At 41.2% G+C, this 19,825-nt stretch overlaps 1 protein-coding gene across 6 annotated transcripts in view; it reads right to left on the minus strand.

Annotated features, from left to right (window-relative positions):
* SEMA4D (semaphorin 4D) overlaps positions 1-18,827 on the minus strand; it is a 121,861-nt gene extending 103,034 nt beyond the window's left edge. For 3 of the 6 annotated variants that reach the window (XM_058166134.1, XM_058166131.1, XM_058166127.1), the window contains exon 1: positions 18,090-18,261. The gene's annotated coding sequence lies outside the window, so the exon portion shown is untranslated. Of the gene's footprint in view, positions 1-5,205; positions 5,384-18,089; positions 18,262-18,283 lie in introns of those variants that run through there. The other 3 variants (XM_058166132.1, XM_058166129.1, XM_058166130.1) reach the window with 2 other exon arrangements.
* Between the last annotated feature and the right edge of the window lie 998 nt (positions 18,828-19,825).

A 19,825-nucleotide genomic window follows, 5' to 3' on the forward strand; every position in this document is an offset into this window, starting at 1 on the left:
TTATCCGCTGAAGCTGCCTCTAGTGCCAGGTTTGTACTCCTTCCTTCCTTGCCTTTCTTTCTCTCAAAAATGACCCCCCACACACACCCTATTTTTCCTCCCAGCAGGCTCTGCTAGCCAAACTGAAAAATGGGAGGGTGGGGGGGAGTCCGTTTTTCCTTCCAGCAGGCTCTGCTAGGCAAACCAAAAAATGGAGGGGGGAGAGTCCGTTTTTCCTCCCAGCAGGTTCTGCTAGGCAAACCAAAAAATGGAGGGGGGGAATACATTTTTCCTCCCACCAGGCTCTGCTAGGCAAACCAAAAAACGGACGGAGGGGGAGTCCGTTTTTCCGCCCAGCAGGCTGTGCTAGGCAAACCAAAAAACGGGGGGGGGGGAGGTCCGTTTTTCCTCCCAGTAGGCTTCCCTGAAGTTTCCCTGAAACCTGCTGGGAGGAAAAATGGACTCCCCCCCCCCCGTTTTTTGGCTAGCATCCAGCCAAAGAACTCGGCTGAAGAAAAAATGCTTTTAAAAGTAAAAAAAAACCCTCTGATGATCACGCGGCTCAGCTGGACATGGGGGGGGGCAGGGATTTTTGCTACTGGTTTTCCTAACCGCCCGCCATCGCTAGCGGATCAGGCAATGTGGTCCGAACCGGGAGCATTTCACCCCTGGATCAGATCCAATTTGAACTGAGCTCTTTTGCTCTTTCTCATGGTGGCTGCTTAGCTCCAACAACTGCTTCCTGTTGGGGACCTAAGGAGCCCAGGCGCGGAGGCGAGGAGTTGGCCACACCCACCCAGTCACATGACCACCTAGCCATGCCCACCCAGCCGGTCATTAGGCAGATCATATTAGTGGTCCGTGGGATTTAAAATTATGAACTTAGTGCTCCCTGAGGTCTGAACGGTTGGAGACCCCTCGTTTAGAGTATTCTGAGAATTGAGCCAGTTGGGAGTTGTTTAGCAAATCACAGCTCAGAAATCACCAGTCTTCGGTTTTCTCGTGTGTTCTCAACTTCATGGCCAGCATATAAACCTTCCCAGATTGTATTAGCTAGTGATAGTGGGGCCTCTGCAACTAAATATATCTAAATCACTGGAGGTTTTCAAGAATAGACTGGATAATAATTTGACTGGGAAGGCTTCTGCCCTGAGGAAGGGGTTGGACTAGAAGACTTCTAAGGTCTTTTCCAGCCCTCTGATTCAGAAGAACTTTCATTTTTACAACATATAGCAAATAAATCCTGAAAAGGTGTTACAATATTTAAGATGCCAAATGTTTCCAACTGTCTTAATCACCTTAAGTCTGTGATATTTACAAACACTTTGAACAGAAGCTCTGGGTATTTCTTGTAATTCCTGAAGGGCCATAAATCCCTCTTTTTGCAGAGACAAAGAGAGCTGTGAGAGAACCTGAACACCAGAAAGATTCATTCCAATTATTACAATAATTCTTCTAACCGTTATTGTATGTCAATAACCCACATCGCCAGATGGGAAGTGTCCCTGTCTTTGTGGCACAACCGTGTCCCAATCCAAAGGTTCTATGGAAGTGATTTCAAAACACATTTTCTGCCCTGAAAATATATGTGCATAAACTTTAGCATGCTTAAACATAATCTAGCAAATTACTGAAGTTACTCATACCCATATTCTGTCTGACAGAAAGAAATACAATCTTTCCAACAGAGGACACCGAAAACCATTAACTCCTGTCCTCACCTGTCATTTTCAGCCCCACAGGAAGTGGCAGAGTAACAGCTATCAGAAAACCTTCCCCAAAATAACTGTGTTGCTGTCAATCCAAGAGGAGATTTGATTGCACACATCTACATGAGGTGCTCTCCCATAGCCCACTTATTTTTAAAGCTTTTTAAAAATAGTCTGACATGGTACCAAAGCATTAAATATACTTACCAAAATAACACTAAAGCTCTGTACTCTGAAATAAGAACTGTATTCTTATTTCAAACTGTATAGGCTTTCTACCAGTATGATTTGAAACATCAGCCAATAGTTTTAAAAAGAAATTGGAAAAGGCCTAGAAGATGATTGCATGCTTCATTACTTCAAACATCAAAAAGGACTTTCTTTGTGAAAAGCATTCCCATGTAGCTAAAACATAAATTCTACGTGCAGATTCAGTACATGAAAAATGGGTAATCTCTGGACACCTGCTGCCATTCCTGAATTGCTGCATTATGGAACGAATTGGATAAGGTCTCTTCCTCCTTCAATTTTACACTGCAGAGTTAAAAAAAATTCAATGGAAAAGTAATTCAGTACGGGTTTTTTTCAGAAAAAAAAATCCAATAATTCTGTAGGAAGTTAGCACCCACCCTACTCCTAGAAGAATGAAATATCTTAGAAAATATTAAACAGGGCAGAATATTATATTTCCCTGGATGAGAAATGGAGAAACATGTTTTTAGGACAAAGCAGCTCCCTGCAACTTCCTGCCATTCCCCACCTTTGTCAATGGGCCATTAAGGCCTCAGCCAAGCTCACTCATTCTCCCCACCTTTGTCAATAGGCCAGAGGCAGAAACTCATTCTCCCCACCTTTGTCAATGGACCATCATCTGCAACACAATAGGACTCACCTAGCAACAGAAACTTACCACATGACACCTGGGAAGATTACATCAGCCAGCAAGGCTAGTTAAGACCCCCAACCCCTGAGAGTCTGACAACCAATCAGGATACTCTTCCTGTGCCCCAGAAAGTTCAAAGCTTAGAGAGAGCATAAAGCCAGGGAGGGCAAAGGATCTCATCCCTTTTCTGTTCAGGAACTCAAGCCATGTGATCCTGATCACCATTAAACCATCTTTCCAAGCAGTCTCCATGTTTCCAGTGTCTTTTTCCCCACTTGGAACTGAACCCAGATGGGTGTTTCTTCCAACAATTCCTTTCTCCAAAAAAACAAACCCAACCAAAAACCACTACCCATGCTCATTCATTGATAATAAGGAATGGGTATGAACTATCCATTCTGCTAATTCTAATTCTGCATTGGACATATTTGGCAATTTGAAACTTAAATGAATATTTTCAGGTGCTTGAGTTAAAACTATGTGTGAGAAATTAATGTCAAAATATTTTCCAATGTAAATTGAAATTCAAACTGTTCTAGATAATCCCTTATTCAGAACTATTCTTGAAGTTTTCAGTTCTTTTTACCCCTATATTTTCTATGAAAGATTTAGGGATGTGTCAGCTTCTCTTAGAAAGATTTATATGCAAATAAAATAAAATTCCTTGTAACCCCCCACTCTATGTAGCACATTTGCCTTGATGAAGCACACTATTTATTTATTTTATTTTTCGTATTTTTATACCACCCTTCTCCAAGGACTCAGGGCGGTGTACAGCATAGATAAAACATAAATATCAAAAAATTTAAAATACAATATTCATTAAAAAATCTAATTCAATGAGCTGAGAATTTAAAATAAATAAGTAAAATTATAAAACCAAATTAAACCCCCTTAAAAACCCCACTAACAAACCCTCAATTAAAATTTATCATTAGGCCAGCCCTGGTTGGTGAAAGAAGTTTTGAGCTCGCGCTTAAAGGTCCGAAGATCAGGGAGAAGACGTAGCCCCACAGGTAGTTCGTTCCACAGGGCCGGAGCCCCCACAGAGAACCGAATGTAAGACCTCAGAAACAATAGAAAGAAGAAATATGAACATAGATGGAAGCCATGTGCAAAGGCCAGCTTTCCCCTCAGGTTACCATTCCTAGTTGAAATCAATCCCAGAGACTCCCTCTGCTCTCCACTCAATGAATATGTACATGTGACACATTTGCATGTGTTTGTGTGTGGTAATGTGTATGCATCTGTATTTATATACATACGCATACACCTCTGCCAGAAGACAGGGCAAGGATGAAAAATTATACTAACTGAATAATCATTTTAATAACTACTAATTAAAATTAATTGCCTGGAAAATAAGGTACCACATTTACAAGACGAATGGGCCCCCACCTGCATATATCAAGCATTCTATCATGCAAATCACTCACACCCAAAAGCACACTCCATGCATATTCCCCTCCCTGCAGCAAGAACACTAAATAGAAAAATAAAAAACAAAAACAGTAAAACAGAGAGAAACAAGATGTCAGCCTCTGAGACAGGTAAGAGTCATTAGGCAATTTAAAAAGAACTTTAATGGATGTTAATAATAATAAGCTGAAGGAACAGTGGACCACCTAGTTAGTTGCTGCAAGAAGATCGCACAAGCCGATTACAGATAACGGCATGACAAAGTAGCAACAACTATGCATTGGAACATCCGCAAGAAATACCATCTGCCTGCAAGTAAGACATGGGGGGACCACAAAATAGACAAAATGATAGCAAAAGAAGCAGCGAAAGTGCTCAGGATTTTAGAATTCAAACTGAAAATAGAAGTAAAAAATAATAGAATAAATAAAAGCCAAAGATAGTGCCAATAATGATAGGTATCTTAGGTGCAATCCCAAACATCTGGAGCACTATGTGACGAACACCCTCGGCATTGACAAAATCACTTTCAGTCAATTGCAAAAAGTAGCTTTACTTGCCTCCCTGCATCTGGCGGTGGCGGCTGCTCCTCCACGTTCCCCTCCTTCCTGAGCTGACATGAAGGGGACCATAGCTGGCACAGAGGTGCCTGCAAAGGACGCGGAATCTCAAAAAGCAGCCGGTTGCAGGCATTGCTGAGAAAACGCTAGGGGCGCTTCAGCCATGTATGTCTATGGGGCAGGTCGCGCAACCGGCACAGCAGGGAACCGCAGGAGAGGGATCAAAGAGTCACATGTGGCTCTGGAGCTGTGGGTTGCTGACACCCATAATAGACCTTTATTTGATGATATAATCAAATAATATTTGCCTATGCAAGATCCTTGGGAAGGCCTCAATAGATGGACACAAATGCAAAATCCAGTCTAATCATCTGTCTGACTGTTGACTAACCGTAACAATGATAATTCATTAAAATTGTCAAAATCCTTCTCTACTTCAAATTAAGCATAAGCCAATGAAAGGGGAAATATTTTTATTTTCTTTCTGAAGCTTTTTATTTTCTCTGGATTCAAATATCTTTTCTTTACTGATTTGGCATTCCTTTCCCTATTTTCAATCAAACCTTCATTGCTACATAAAAGGAACCTGAACCTGGAAGGAGAAAAAGGCAACAAATACTTTTTAATTGTTATACAAAAGGGTTAAAATCAGCACCTTCAAAGGAAAGAAGATCCTTGTAGCTTCTACAGTACTTTTGTTCCCAACAGCTTGCTCTAATCTTATCATATAATGACCTCTCCTAAGTCCCAAATAATTGACATCAATTGAGATATGGATTTGGTAATCGCAAACATCACACCCATGAAGCCAGATCAGCTGCAAGTGAACACCACTAAAGGAAAAGGGAAAGAGGATAAAAAAAGCAGATGAAAAGGTCCTTATTATATATTAAGATGCTATCAATGCCTTAATATTGTTATATAACTGTCTGATAAATAAAATTTCAACCACCACCATTAGAAGCTGGAATGGGACAACTTGTCACAGCCAACTCACCATGGCCAATACACCACGGCCAACTCACCATGGCCAACTGGCTGCAGGCAACTCAATGCGGGACAATTGAACAATGCAATTTACCGTAATTATTTAAAATAAATAAAAAATTGTTTACATTTTTGTCATTCATATTTCACCCTGTCCCTCCTTTTGCACAAACATTAAATATTCCTAAAAACTCAGTTAGTCAGAACTAGTTCAGGATATATTGCAGACACCGAGCTATGAAAGAGTACAAGCAGAAATCAGTCAGAGATCTTTCAATTCCTAGCATATTCATGTGCATTAGTCCAATACAGATAGTCTTTGCTTAGTGACCACTCAAATGACCATTCAAAATTATGACATTGCTGAAAAAGGGGACTTAAAACTGGCCTCAAAAATGCAGGTGTCAGTTTCCCAGTGATCATGTGATTATGATTTGGGCACTTGGCCACCAGAGTGTATTTATGGCAGTACAGTGGTCCAGTCACATAATCGCCATTTGCATCCTTCACACCCAGCTTCTGACAAGCAATGTCATGGGGGAGGGGCAAACTGGCAGTTACTCCCAAATGAGTTATTTGCTTCATGACGCCAATCAAACTGACGCCAGTCAAACAAACCGACAGTCAAACTGTAAATCAAGTGCAGTTGTGTGATATTTCACTTTACAACTAAAGTCATTTATTGACAAAGTTGCCAGTCCCAATTGCAGTTACTAAGTGAGGACTGCCCATAACTCTGTCATATAACTCACCAGACACAATAAAATATTCCCAGAATTTCATCAGGAAATAAAGCTCCAATAGCTTTTCAAAATATATTTGTCATCTATGTGGCTTATGCAATTAGTAAAATAGAAACACTCATTTGTTCCATACCCAAGGAAAATAATTTCTAAATTATATACAGGATTACCCAACATTAGTGTATCTCTCCTGTATGTACTTTAGAAACATAGTTTATATATTATTTATTATTATTGGATAAAACAAGCAAAAGTGCTCAAATCTAAAAGAGTAAGAACGTTTCGACTTTACATTTTCCTTGGATTTTGCCCACTTTTCTCCATTGAACTGGATGTATTTAACTGTAGCAAGCATACATGCCATCAGATAATGTCCTAGAATTTTTATTTCTCAAACTAGGCTCCCTAAAATTAGTGCCACAGAAGGAAAAAAAAACCCTCTTCTTTTAGCCTCTTGTAGAGTGCGCAGTTTTTTTCCCTTTAGCCTCTTAGAGCAATTGCTATGGACACCACTGAAAAGCAGTGTTGCGGCAAGAGGAGATGGTGAGTATGTTTGAGATTTTTTACTCTTTAGTCCCTGGCACAAGTGTTAAAGTCTTCACAAGGCAATAAGGGGGGGGGGTGAGACCCACACTCCACTCAGCCATCCACTTTCATATGGACACTGCTCCAGGGATGCCCATAGATTTTTCTCTAAGGTACAACAGAAAGGGTTGACAGCTGACGTTCAAAATCTCCAAAATCTATTGATCAAAGAGATTAAGGCTACATGTTTTTTATGAAAATGTTCTGGGGCCTCAAAGGCTTGAAAACCCTGTCTTAGAAAATAGCTGTGTGCCAGTTTCATTAAACCGATAAATGTATTGCAAAATGCAGAAACGATACCTATTTCTTTAGAACAAAATACATGCTTATGCAAATCATTCTTACTCAGTATCAGCCTTCAAAAAAATCACAATAGCACTTAGACTTATATACCACTTCATAGTGCTTTATACAGCCCTCTCTAAGCGGTTTACAGATCAGCATATTGCCCCCCAACAATCTGGGTCCTCATTTTACTGACCTCGGAAGGTTGGAAGGCTGAGCAACCTTGAGCCGGTGAGACTCAAACTGCTGGCAGTCGGCAGTATTGGCCTGCAATACTGCATTCTAACCATTGCACAGCTCTTGATACTCAATGCATTTGAGTATATATCCAAGCATATTTACCCACAAATAAATTAAACTATATTCCAGGATAATTTCTTAGAAATATGTTTCATGCTGTAACTAGATAAAATTAAGGGTCTCTGTTATTAACAAGTCATATATTAATAGGCCTGCAAGACTGAGCTGTGTTCACTAATTAACAGTAAGATAAACTCTAGGTGTGATGTGCAAACACCATATTTGCCAGTGGTGGGTGTCAAATGTTTTTACTACCGGTTCTGTGGGTATGGCTTGGTAGTCGTGGCAATGCTTGGTGGGTGTGACAGGGAAAAGATACTGTAAAATCTCCATTCCCTCCCCAATCCAGGGGAAGGTTACTGCAAAATCCCCATTTCTTCCCAATCAGCTGGGACTTGGGATGCAGAGAATAGATGGGGGCTGGGCCAATCAGAATTTTTAATACCGGTTCTCCAAACTACTCAAAATTTTCGCTACTGGTTCTCCAGAACTAGTCAGAACCTGCTGAAACCCACCTCTGATATTTACACATTGCCAATTATTTGTTTATTTTACAGTATAAACTCTGAACAATAAGAAAGAGCAAGAAGACAAAACCCTTGCAATTTAGCAACTAAAAGTATAAATACTGAGGGGGAAGGAGGGGACAATATAAATACTGGGGGGGGAGCAGGACAATCTGTGCAATTATACATTGGTTGAAACCAGTTGCTTGATAACTGCAGGCATATCAAATAACATTTTCTGTTACTACACAATGAATCTGCCTCACAAAATGGGTAGACATCTGGGCTCAGAACATAAGCAGGATGAGGCCCATTTAGGATTCTGATAGGAGACCACCAGAATTTAGGCTAAATGGAGAAGTCAAACAAACCATTTCATACTGTTAAGTCCAGAAAATTGCATGAATGTGTGTACGAAATCACTAGAAGCTCTCAGTGTGAGGGAGATTTTCACTTTTCAATTAAACAATTTTCAAAGCTTGTATATTATATGTTTGTTCATAAAAGTGCTAAGCTGTACAGCCTAAAAATGCATGCTTCAATGACTACCAGCATGAACAGGAACTGAGGTAATTAAATCAAATTTTGCAAGGAAGCTGGACTTCTTCTGACCTTGTGAAATCAGGAAGTAGACAGGTTTTGGTACTCAAAAGCCACCTATGAATTAGATCTGTATCTGATTTTGCTCTGCTGGTTAAAGGGGTACAATTGGAATAGAGAAGTGATAAGTGGCTCATAGACAGAGGGGGTCATGCTTCTTGCCTTGAAGGAGGAAGTGGGGTAAAGTCCAGAAAAATAACAACATTTGAAAGCTGCTTAAGCAATAATTTGCACAAGCAGCAGACACATGCACCCACTGCTCACACAAATGGAGCTGCACATACTGTAGCCCAGGTGCTGGGGACCACTGCACTAGTGTAAGAAAGGGACAAAGATATTGCACAATCAGGCTTTCAAGATTCTATTATTGTAGCCAAGATCAATAAAGTAATTTTACCTTTTCTGATCTTGTCTACCTACTGGGCCTGGCACCCACTGACTGGTTGGTTTCACGTAATGATAATAAGAGGAGAGCTATGGAATTCATGGCCCCTCCTGTATGGGATACACAAGCCTCAGTTTATTTCCGGTTCTTTAATGTCTACATGAAACTCCTTGGGGAGTTTATTCACTTGAAGCATGATCAGTATACAGGAAGTCCTAACATAGTGATTCCCTTTTTTAATGACCATTCAGTTACCACAATAATGAAACTCATATTTACAACTTTCATAGGTCTTTAAAACAAAGGAAAGCTAAAGTAAGATCTTAAGCACAGTTAGTTTAACTTAGTGACAACTTTGCTGAATAACTGAGTTGGTTGTAACTTTTAATTGTAGTCTCTAAATAAGCACTACCTGTATATTACCGGTTATATATTTCTACCCTAAACCAGAAAGAAAATTCAGTGAGCAATTTTACACGATGCCTGGAGGTAGTTAATGACTAGATGATAAGAACTGACTGCAATTGAATTTAGTAAGACAGAGCAATTTAGATGACAGAATAGAAGGGGAACTCATCAAATTTGCAGATGACCTAAGCTGGCAGGAATAGCCAACACTCCAGAAGATAGGGTCAAGATCCAAAAGGATCTTGACATAACTGAACCCTGGGTCCTATTTAACAAAATGAAATTCAATGGTGAGAAAAGTAAGGTTTTACACTTAGGCAAGAAAAATCAAATGTACAGGTACAGAATAAGTGGAGCCTGGCTCAACAGGAGTAACTGTGAGAGCTATCTTGGAATCCTAATAAACAACCACTTAAATATGAGCCAGCAGTATGCTGCAGCCACCAAAAAAGCCAATGTAATACTACACTGCATTAACATACGGACAGAATCAAGATCACATTTAGCGTTAGTATCACTACTGCATCCAGTTTCAGTCACCACAATATATAAAAAGATGTTGAGACTCTGGAAAGAGTGCAGAGAAGAGCAACAAAGATGATTAAGGAGCTGGAGGTTAAAACATAGGAAGAATGGTTGCAGGAATTGGGTACTAAAAAGAAGGACTGGGGGTGACAGGAAAGCAATGTTCCAACATTTGAGTGGCTGCAACAAAGATGATGGGATCAACCAATTTTCGAAACCACCAGAAGGCAGACAAGAAGCAATGGATGGAAACTAGTCAAGGAGAGAAGCAACATGGAACTAAGGAGAATTTCCTGACAGTAAGAACAATTAACCAGCAGATGAGCTTGCCTTCAGAAGTTGTGGGTGCTCCATCACTGAAGGCTTTTAAGAAGAGACTGAACAACCATTTGTCTAAAATGGTATAGAGCTGTGATGGCGAACCTATGGCACTCGTGCCAGAGGTGGCAAGTGAGCCATTGCCCCAGTTCAGCTCTGCCGCTCATGTGCGCACGCTTCCCACCAGCCAGCTGGTCTTTGAGTCTCTGCTGTGTATGCACGGAGGGCTACACACATGTGGGGGGCTGTGCGCACCTGTACAGGGGCATTGCAGGGGGCTGCACACACATGCATAGGGGCGCATGTGGGGAGCTGTATGCGGGGGCTGCATGTACATGCAGGGGGCTACAGGCATCCGCAGGAGGCAAGCACGCATGCACAGGGGGAAGGGTGATGTGTGGGGCGCATGCATGCACCGGGGGTGGGGTGCATGCACAGGGGCATTTGCAAGTTCAGGCGCGCATTCGCGTGTACACACACATTTGGGCACTCAGTCCATATAGAGTCTGGTATAGAGTATAGTATAGTCTGGTATAGAATCACTGGTATCAAGTCTCCTGCTTGAGAAGGGGGTTGGACTGGAAGATTTCCGAGGTCTCTTTCTGATCAAGATCTCCAACTCTGTTACTTCTGTTAAAGCTGAGGTTGAGCAGAGGCTCCTATGCCATCTGTGGACAGTACTCTTCTTGAAGAAATAGGTTTATGATTTATCTTAAGATTCATAGGTTCCATTTGATCACCGTGTGGAGATTTTGATTAGGAGAACATTTGCATAGTATTGGTTGACGTACTAATTGCAATCCTTTCTGAAATGGGAACCTTTGGGGACAACCACTCATGCCCTCACCAGCTTGAGAGTGAATTACTGCAACTTATTCTCCTTGCAGCTACCTTTAAGGACTACTTGGACATTTCTAATTGCTGCAGAATGCAGCAACCCACCTGGTGATAGGCAACAACTGTTTCAAGGTTGTAACATCTAAACCAGGGGTAGTCAACCTTTTTATACCTACCGCCCACTTTTGTATCTGTTAGTAGTAAAATTTTCTAACCCCCCACAGGTTCCACAGTAATGTGTCGTGTATCGTCGTCTGCGCATGCCTCTCACGCATCGTAGATTGGGTTGGGGGGGCGCTGGCTACCAGCTCTGTTTGTCTGTTACAGCTGGGTGATGTGGGGGGAGATGCGCGAGCTATTCTGGGATGAGGGTCTATTGTTTGCGGTTGCACAATAGCGCCATTTAGTTTCACTTACGTAACGTGAACTAAACTTATGCGCAGGCGATGCAAATAGTATATTTTCAGAAATTTAAATTGTCACAGGGAATTTCATGAAAACCTAATGAAAATGTTTTTAAATAATGCTATGAAATTTTTTTAAAAAGTCAATTAAATTAAAAAAAAGGAAAGTGCTTCAGTATCAGACAAAACCCCTACCGCCCACCATGAAAGCTGGAACGCTTACTAATGAGCGGTAGGGACCCAGTTGACTACCAATGATCTAAAGTGTGGAGGCTGTATAGCTGCTAGTAGGTTTCCAAGAAGATTTCAAAGCACTGATTTTGACTTCTAAAGCCTTACAGGTAGTGCTTGATTTACCACCATTTGTTCAGTGACTATTTGAAGTTGTGACAGTATTGAACAAATAATGGTTACAACTGGTCCTCAGGGTTATGGCTGTCCCAGCATCCCTACAGTCACACGATTGTGATCTGGGAGCTTACCAAACAGTTTGCACATATGATAGTTACAGGAGCCTGTGACCTTCCCTACCATCTTCCCAGATAATTAATGAGAAAACCAGCAAGAAATGTTGCAAGTCACTAGGTTAAGTCCCAACACGTGTTCACTCTCTCCCAGCCCTTCTACACTCAAGCTTCAACAGCAACATCTACCCTTCAGTGCACCCTCATCTCCCTCACACCCACCTGGGACTACCCACTTACCTGCCTTGCCTGCCAGCCTGTCTGTGAGCCATTTGGGACCTGCAACTTCCCCACTGACTTGATGTGGGAAGCCATCAGGAAGCTGCCTTGTATAACGACTGCGGGATTCAGTTAACAATGGCAATTACGACAGCAAGGAATGCTATTACTAAATTATCAGTCACACTTTACGACTCATTGTTTAGCAGTGGTTTAAATGTTAATGTGTTTCTGGATTTAATGACATCTCTTACTTTTAATTTATTAGCTAAGAAATATTATTTTTGCATGAACCTCCAGTGCAGTCAGTGAGAATAAAGTTGCATATAAAAATCTTTTAACCATTCAACTTTTAAAATCTGAGTATTTTACTAAGTTACAAGCTATTACTGAAGTGTAGCAGGTAAATTGTGCAAAATGCCTATATTCAACACAATGAAGACAAAGATTAAATATAACATTTTAGAAATAGGACTATACTTAAAAAGGGAATGTTGTACTTACTGTGTTTATACATGTTCTTCTCAGCAAAATTAGATAACGTGATTTAATGTTTTATTATTTACCTATGAATACCGTACTATTTTAAACATGATGGTGGGTAGAATAGTCTCTCTCTTAAACTGCTAAGTCAAAGTTTATTTCTCAAAAGTACAGAGAACTGATAAAGTGGAATACAATGTTCTGGGAAAACAATGACAGAAATTTTGGTACACTTTGCAACATCTTTTGTTTTTCACAAGTGTTATCAGGGCATGAGACATTCTTTCTGATTAAATAATGGACAAATAGTCTGTTTTAGAATACAACTAATTGTTATTTCTTGATCAGAAAGGAACTTTCACTTGTTAAATGTCGTGGAATATAGTATGTTTGTGTTTCCTTTTACTGTGGAAAGTTATTCTTATCTAGAAAAATATCTGAAGGCATTCATATGGGTCACCTCTGTAGCATCAAAATTAATTGTATGCTAGCCATTGTCACATGATTAAGCTCCCACACTCAATGATTGGAAAAACAACGTAGCAGCAGAGAAAAAGTTTAGAGCAGAGGCAGAATTTTAATCAAAGAGGAAAATTTCCTTCTTAGTAAGAGCACAACTTTACTCCAACATACTTATTCTGCACTATTATGTATTATTCCATTTTTACTCTGTTCTACTCAAAAGCCTATGGATGTCTCACATCACATTATTAAAACTAAAAATAATAAGTAAAAATGTAATAATAAAACTGATGGATATGAAAGGTGATGAAAATGCAAATGAAATATTCCCACATGACCAATTTAGGATATCTTAACTAAAACTCAAGATAATAATTTAAGAGATAATAGATTTTGTCTTTGTATGAGCAACTCATGACAAATTTTGTTCCACTAAACTTCAGTATTATTAGATGTCATTTCCAATTATGTGTTGGATCTTTTAACTTGTTCAGGGGGAGAAACTCCCCCCCCCAAAAAAAAACTTGATACAAAAAGGTATCAGAACAAACTGGGAGACAGAGGTATGAAAACAATGAGAAAGCTGCATTGTAGAACGGCATGTACCCATTTATAATTTCCTCAGTGGCCTGAAACTGAATTACATAACCAGAAAGATCTACACAGATCCTCTATCAGGCTGAGTTGCCTTATAGAATAACAGGAATCAAAACAGTACAGAAGTCTTTCCCAACCAGGTGCCCTCAGGACATTTTAAGACTGTATGTCTAGCATGAAGGTGAAGACTGGTGGAGGGATCTGAAGTACTGAATTGAACTAGATCCTCCAGTAAATATAATGAGTAAGCAAACTCCTAAGAGCAAATTATTTCATTGAACGTCCTGGAAGTCACCTGCCTTCCAGGCTTGGAGATCCCAAGCCATTTTATGCTTTAATCTAGAAAATAATTTCTGGTATGTTTTCTGTAGTTAAGGAAAAGAACTTGAAGCCAAGACAATAAAACTTAATTTGTGTGAAAGCTCAAGAAAGCATCTTTAAAAAAAAAAGAATGTTCTGCAAAAATTACTTTCTACCAGATGGAGAAGATAGATATTACAGAGTAATATATACTGAAGACTCTAGGGTGGGGAAGGCTACTTCATACATTTATCAATTTGATCTAGTGGTTAAGGCACCAGGCTAAAAATTAGGAGACTGTGAGTTCAAATCCCATTTTAGGCATGAAAGCCAACTTGATGACTGGTCCAGACACTCTCTGTCAGCCTCACAAGGTGTTGTGGGGAAAATAGGAGGAAGGATTATTATAGTTATGTTTGCTGCCTTGAGTTATTTATAAAAGTAATAAAGGCAATATTAAAAAACATAAATCTACATTTGTCTGCAACCAATAGACTGAAGTCTGCTAGCCTTATCTATAAACTGGTTCATTGTTCTATAAGAAGCAAGGGACATCACTGAGAGAGAAAAACATCTCATTCAAAAATGAATGCATGCAGTTAGCATTAGGGGTTGCACAAAGCTCTTCCTGTTTTTCCAGCTCCAAGTGCTAAAATAAAACTTTCACAGTCTAGTAATTTCTGTGTTCCTATTTTAATACCATTGTCTAGCAAGTTAGACCCCCTCCTCAGTGATATGACAGGGGAAACTACAGAATTTTTGTTTAGACTTTCTTTTTAATAAAAGAGATATATCAGAAACAATTTTTTTTCATACAAGTACAGTTTCCTTGTCTTTTTTTAGTCTCTTTATACTATTAAGTCTAGTGGACATGAATTTATGCAAATATGTGCATGTAGCCCCCTACTCAATATCTCAAAGATTTCCCAAACCTCCATGCAACATGCAGATGTTTCTCAAACCTTTGAAAGACAGAAAAGAGAGAAAGCAAAAAAGCAAAACCTGGAGACCATTATGGAACTAATTAGGATAAGACATTACTGTTGTATTTGGAAATGTTGAAGGCCACTAGACTATAATTTATTATTTCACTGAAACAGACAGGGGGGTTAGGCTTAAGGCCATTCAAACCAAGGAATCCCTTTTATATCTTATTCCCTTTTATTCAACCTTAAATATCATGTTTGGTCCATTTGTAGCCGCCTTCACAGTTTGTTACACTAATCGCTTGCCTGATTTATCCCTGTCATGTAATAAATTTTTGCACCATCATAATCAGTGGTGAAATCTAACCCAGTTTATTACCGGTTCTCTGGCTGTGCGTGCATGCTGCGTGCGCACATGCGCAGTGTACACTGAATGCTTTTAAAAGTAAAAAAAAGGCTCTGACGATCACGCGGCTCAGGTCCGAACCGGGAGCATTTCATCCCGATCATAATCCCTCATAGCATACCATCTAATGCAGGGGTCTCCAACCTTGGCAACTTTAATCCTGGCTGAGGTATTAATTCCCCAGAGGAATTCTGGGAGTTGAAGTTCCCCAGGCTTAAAGTTGCCAAGGTTGGAGACCCATGATCTAATGCATAAGCAGTGATGTGTTCATATTTTATCTGGGGTAAAACTAAGACACGAAAATAGTAACCTTTGCTTTATAACTACCAGTTACTCCTCGTTTGGCAGCTACCTCATTTAGCAACCGTTCAAAAATACGATGCTAATTTTTTAAGAAACGCATTTTCTGACCAACGAGCACACTTAAGACCAAACTTTGTGCGTAATGCTAAAAAGATCTCTTCCACAACGCCACATGATTATTTACACTATAGCACCACCCACGTGACAAAGCCTTTTAATGCTGAGCAATATTCACTCCTTGTGGTATAAAAGTTATACATAGTACTTTTTGCGGAGATGCAAAACTGCCATATGGGAGTTACACAGCATCATCAGATCACACCCACATAAGGGACAGCTATAAGCGAAGTTTTTATATCCGCTTTGGAGTCCATCAGAACCCAATGTGGTACAATGTCTAAGCTGCTACTAAGCTGAAACTCAGGGACAACCACAGCCATGGAAGCTCACCCGGAAATGAGATACAACCTAATGTATAAAAATCAATAAATAAAATACATTTAGAACAATGTCATGTCTTCCATGCCTTAATGTCAGGATCACTGCCAAGAGTTTGGTTCAAAATCCAACCACACCAAATGATCACATTTTTAAAATAATAGCCAAATTAAACTTAATTGGAATGAATGTGAAGAAAAAAAAATAACACACTGATAGAATGCAGTTTAGCGTGAGGATTAATAAAGTTCTTTCAGGCTTTGAGGAGTGGGTAAAAACAGGCTCATGAATTATAGAAGGGTTTGTTTCTTTTTTTGCCAATAAAGCAAGAACTCACTGGAGGATAGACCCATGTGAACAACAGGTGCAGCTCAACCACACTCCACATCCCCTCCTCTGTTTGAAACAGCAAATTCCAAAACATTCTATTCATGACCTGAAGAAACACAGGCTGAGAAGGCGCTCTTTGCTTTATCCATCCCAGCTTCCTGAGGATATTATTACAACTCCAAATAATACCAACTCCCACTGCACAAAATGTGCCAAGGTCCCAGGTCAGGGAAGGTTCTCTTTTTTACTCTCTTTAGTAAAGCAGCATTTTAAAATAGCTAGGCGCTCTTTTAAAAACAAATCTATCCACAGACTAGTCAAAATATATAATTATTACTACCATTAAGAAAACCAATAAATCTAGTGAAGTTTGAGGCTACCACTTTCAGCACAGCGGTGGGAAATGGGTTCTCCAGAAATTGCTGAGCTGCACCTTTCAGCATCCTTCACACTGGTCATGCCAGCCACACCTGCTGGGGCTTCTAGTTCAGAAAACATCTGGAGAACCAGATGTTCTCCACCCCTGTTTAGAAACAGCATTTCGCTCTTGAGCTCCATAAACGAAAAGGTAACAAATAACAGCGTAAGAAATTTAAGGTAGCAGTATGGTATAACTCAAATTTAAATGTAAAGCTAACATAACAGGATTTCACATTGATTGTTTCCTCCTGTATATCTCCCCACCCCCACCTCCAATATTATCTCCATCTTTACAAAGGGTCCTTTCCTTTCAACCTTCGCCTTATGAAAGAAAGTGTCACTGGGGCAGCAGAAAAGGTCTTTGAAATGGTTAGGGACAGTGTAAGGTTGAGCGGCCTCAGTAAATCATGACAGAGCAACAGTGGAAATCCACGTCTTCCATTGAACCCTAGACACAAAGGGGATTGCACGATTCAGACTATTAAAAAGAGGGAGGGTTTTTTTTTTTGGAGATTATAGAAGGCAGGTGAACCTATGAACACCGATTTCTAAGAAAGAAAGCCAAAGGTCACGTCATCAGACATTTCTGGGCAAAAGCAAAGCGAGGGGGCGTCAACCATCCTATGGAAAAAGAGTGAAATAAACTGAATAGAAAATGCAGACCCCAAAGCAATTAAAACGCCCCCCCCAGTGAGAACCCCCCCCCCCTTCCCAACGCACGAATGCAGCACAGCACTCTTGGTTGTCTTTTTTTCTTCCTCCAAATCTAATCCATTAAGCAGTGGAAACGTTTTGGTGTTCGTTGTAAGGCGATCCCCACATGGGGAAGGGTAAGGAGATGTATTTCAAATATCATGGGTCTACCAACCACTCTCCGTAGTAGAAAACTAGGGCGGCCAGCCACTGCAACTCCACATTTCCTTTATACTCGCCCGCCACTGCCAAATGACCGCCACTCCCTGCAAACTAGATCAGGGGAGGGGGAAAAAAAGACCACCAAACCCACTACCATTTTCCAAAGACCGTTTGTTTCCGATCATGTAGGGAAAAAAACACCTTCTGCGTTCCCGGGTCCGATTTGTCCCTCTTTTTTTAAGCCAAGGATCTGTTTATTCCACGCCTGGCGGGGGATACATTTCCAATGCAGACACCCCGCCTCTCCCGTAGCTACAACCGACCGCACACCGATTACTATCCACCAGCTCGCTTCAAATGCCTACGTCGCCCCGGTGTTTCTCAAAAAAAAATACCCTCTCTTTCCCCCCCACCTCCACGATCCCCGAGCTCCAGCGTTGTGCAAATACGAACCTGGGCAAAAGCCTCGCCGCTCTCACAAGATCCTCCAGTGTCTGAAGGGGCTTGCAAAGCCGGAGAGCTGCTGCTGCTCCTCGCCGCCTCTTTTCTCCTCCTCCCTTTCCCGCCCCCGCGCTCCGCTGCAGCAGGCTTGAAAGAGGGAGACTGCGGTCAGCGGCACGCATGGGATACGTCGGAGAGGAGCTTACCTGCTACGCCGCCTTCCAACTTCGCTAGTCGCGGCTTTTGTAAAGAACCCGCCCCCCGCCGCCGCTGCCCCCGGTTGTAAGGAACCGTTCAGCCGGGCCTCGCCGCCCGCACGTCAATTGATGGGAAATAAAAAGGAGCCCGGCCGCACCGAGAAAAGAGGAGGAGTTGGTGCCAGTGTGTAACAAGTTTGGGTTGCCCCGCAGATATGGCGGCGGTGGCTCCAGCGAAGGAGGAGGAGGAGGAGGCCGAGCGAGCCAATGCAACAGCGGGCGGCCCACAGCAGCTTTTCTGCCTTCCAGCGATCCGCTTCGGGGAGAGAAGCCCCTGGAGAAAGGGGGGCTATGCCTTGAGTAGCGGTGGGGGGCGGAGATTTAAAAAGCAGGGGTTGAGGAGAGGAGAATCACAGAGGGAATAAGACTGGATTTATTTAGGCTGGGATTTTTCCTCCCTCCTTTCCCATTCCGTTCATTCAATTCCGATCAGGATCGTAATCGTAATAAATAATGATGATGATAATAAGCCAACAACCGATCTTCGAGATCCTATGAGCGAAAGTCGATTTTGGGGAGGGAGGTGGCTCGTACCGGGAAGACTATGAGAGATTATGAGAGATCCACAGTCATACGCATCCATCTATCTTTGGCTCTCTTTCCCACCCCCCCAAAAAAAGAAGATTGCAACAGCCCTTTGCTTATAAAGCAAAGGCTTCGATTCACGTGCTATTGTTACTGGTCTGTCTGGTGATTTTTCTGGGAACTGAGTGCAGACAGGCGAAGGTATTGCACAACGTAGGTGTGTTGCAAACAAGGATCAAGGATCGCTCAGGAATGGTCCGTTCCTCATAGGGGCGGGGGAATAGCATTTCCTATTTTCTTGCTATTAGTATACAGAACTTAAAAGTTTGGGGGGGAAAGAGAAAAAAAAGGCGCCCTTAATTTTTTTAGGAGCGTTTGTATGCTAAGGCAAGCAACCATAATCGTCAGTTGTTTCTGCTGTTATATATTTACACTTTGTCCTAGGAGGTGCTCATTTTGAATCACCGTTTGCCCATAACGCGGCCATCTTCTCCCCTCCCCCTCCCCGAAAGTTCAATGACTAAAAGGCCTCCATTTCCCAGAATCCTGAGAAAAGAAATATTAAGAAAGAAGCACTTGCTCCTTAAACTGCGAGCTTCTTGGTAAACTAGACTCAACTGGTCGTCTGTTAAGACTTTGCTCGCACAATCTTTATTCCAATGGTCCTGTTAGTTGCTAGTTACACACCTGCCCCACAGATGTGGGAGAATCTTGGCTTATCCTTGCTAATAATGTAAACCAGAATACAAGTACTTCTCAGCTTACAAAAATTTGAAAGTTACAGCAGCACTGAAAAAAGTGACTTGATGACCATTTTTCACACTTAACAACCAATTCAGCACCCCTGTGGTCATGTGATCAAAATTTGGATGTTTGGTAACATTTATATATATTTATAAAGGTTGCCGTGTCCTCGGGTGAAGAGATCATCTTTTGCGACCTTCTGACAAGTAAAGTCAATGGGGA

Source organism: Ahaetulla prasina, chromosome 2 (genome assembly GCF_028640845.1).
Source record: "Ahaetulla prasina isolate Xishuangbanna chromosome 2, ASM2864084v1, whole genome shotgun sequence".
In the NCBI taxonomy this organism is placed as follows: domain Eukaryota; kingdom Metazoa; phylum Chordata; class Lepidosauria; order Squamata; family Colubridae; genus Ahaetulla; species Ahaetulla prasina.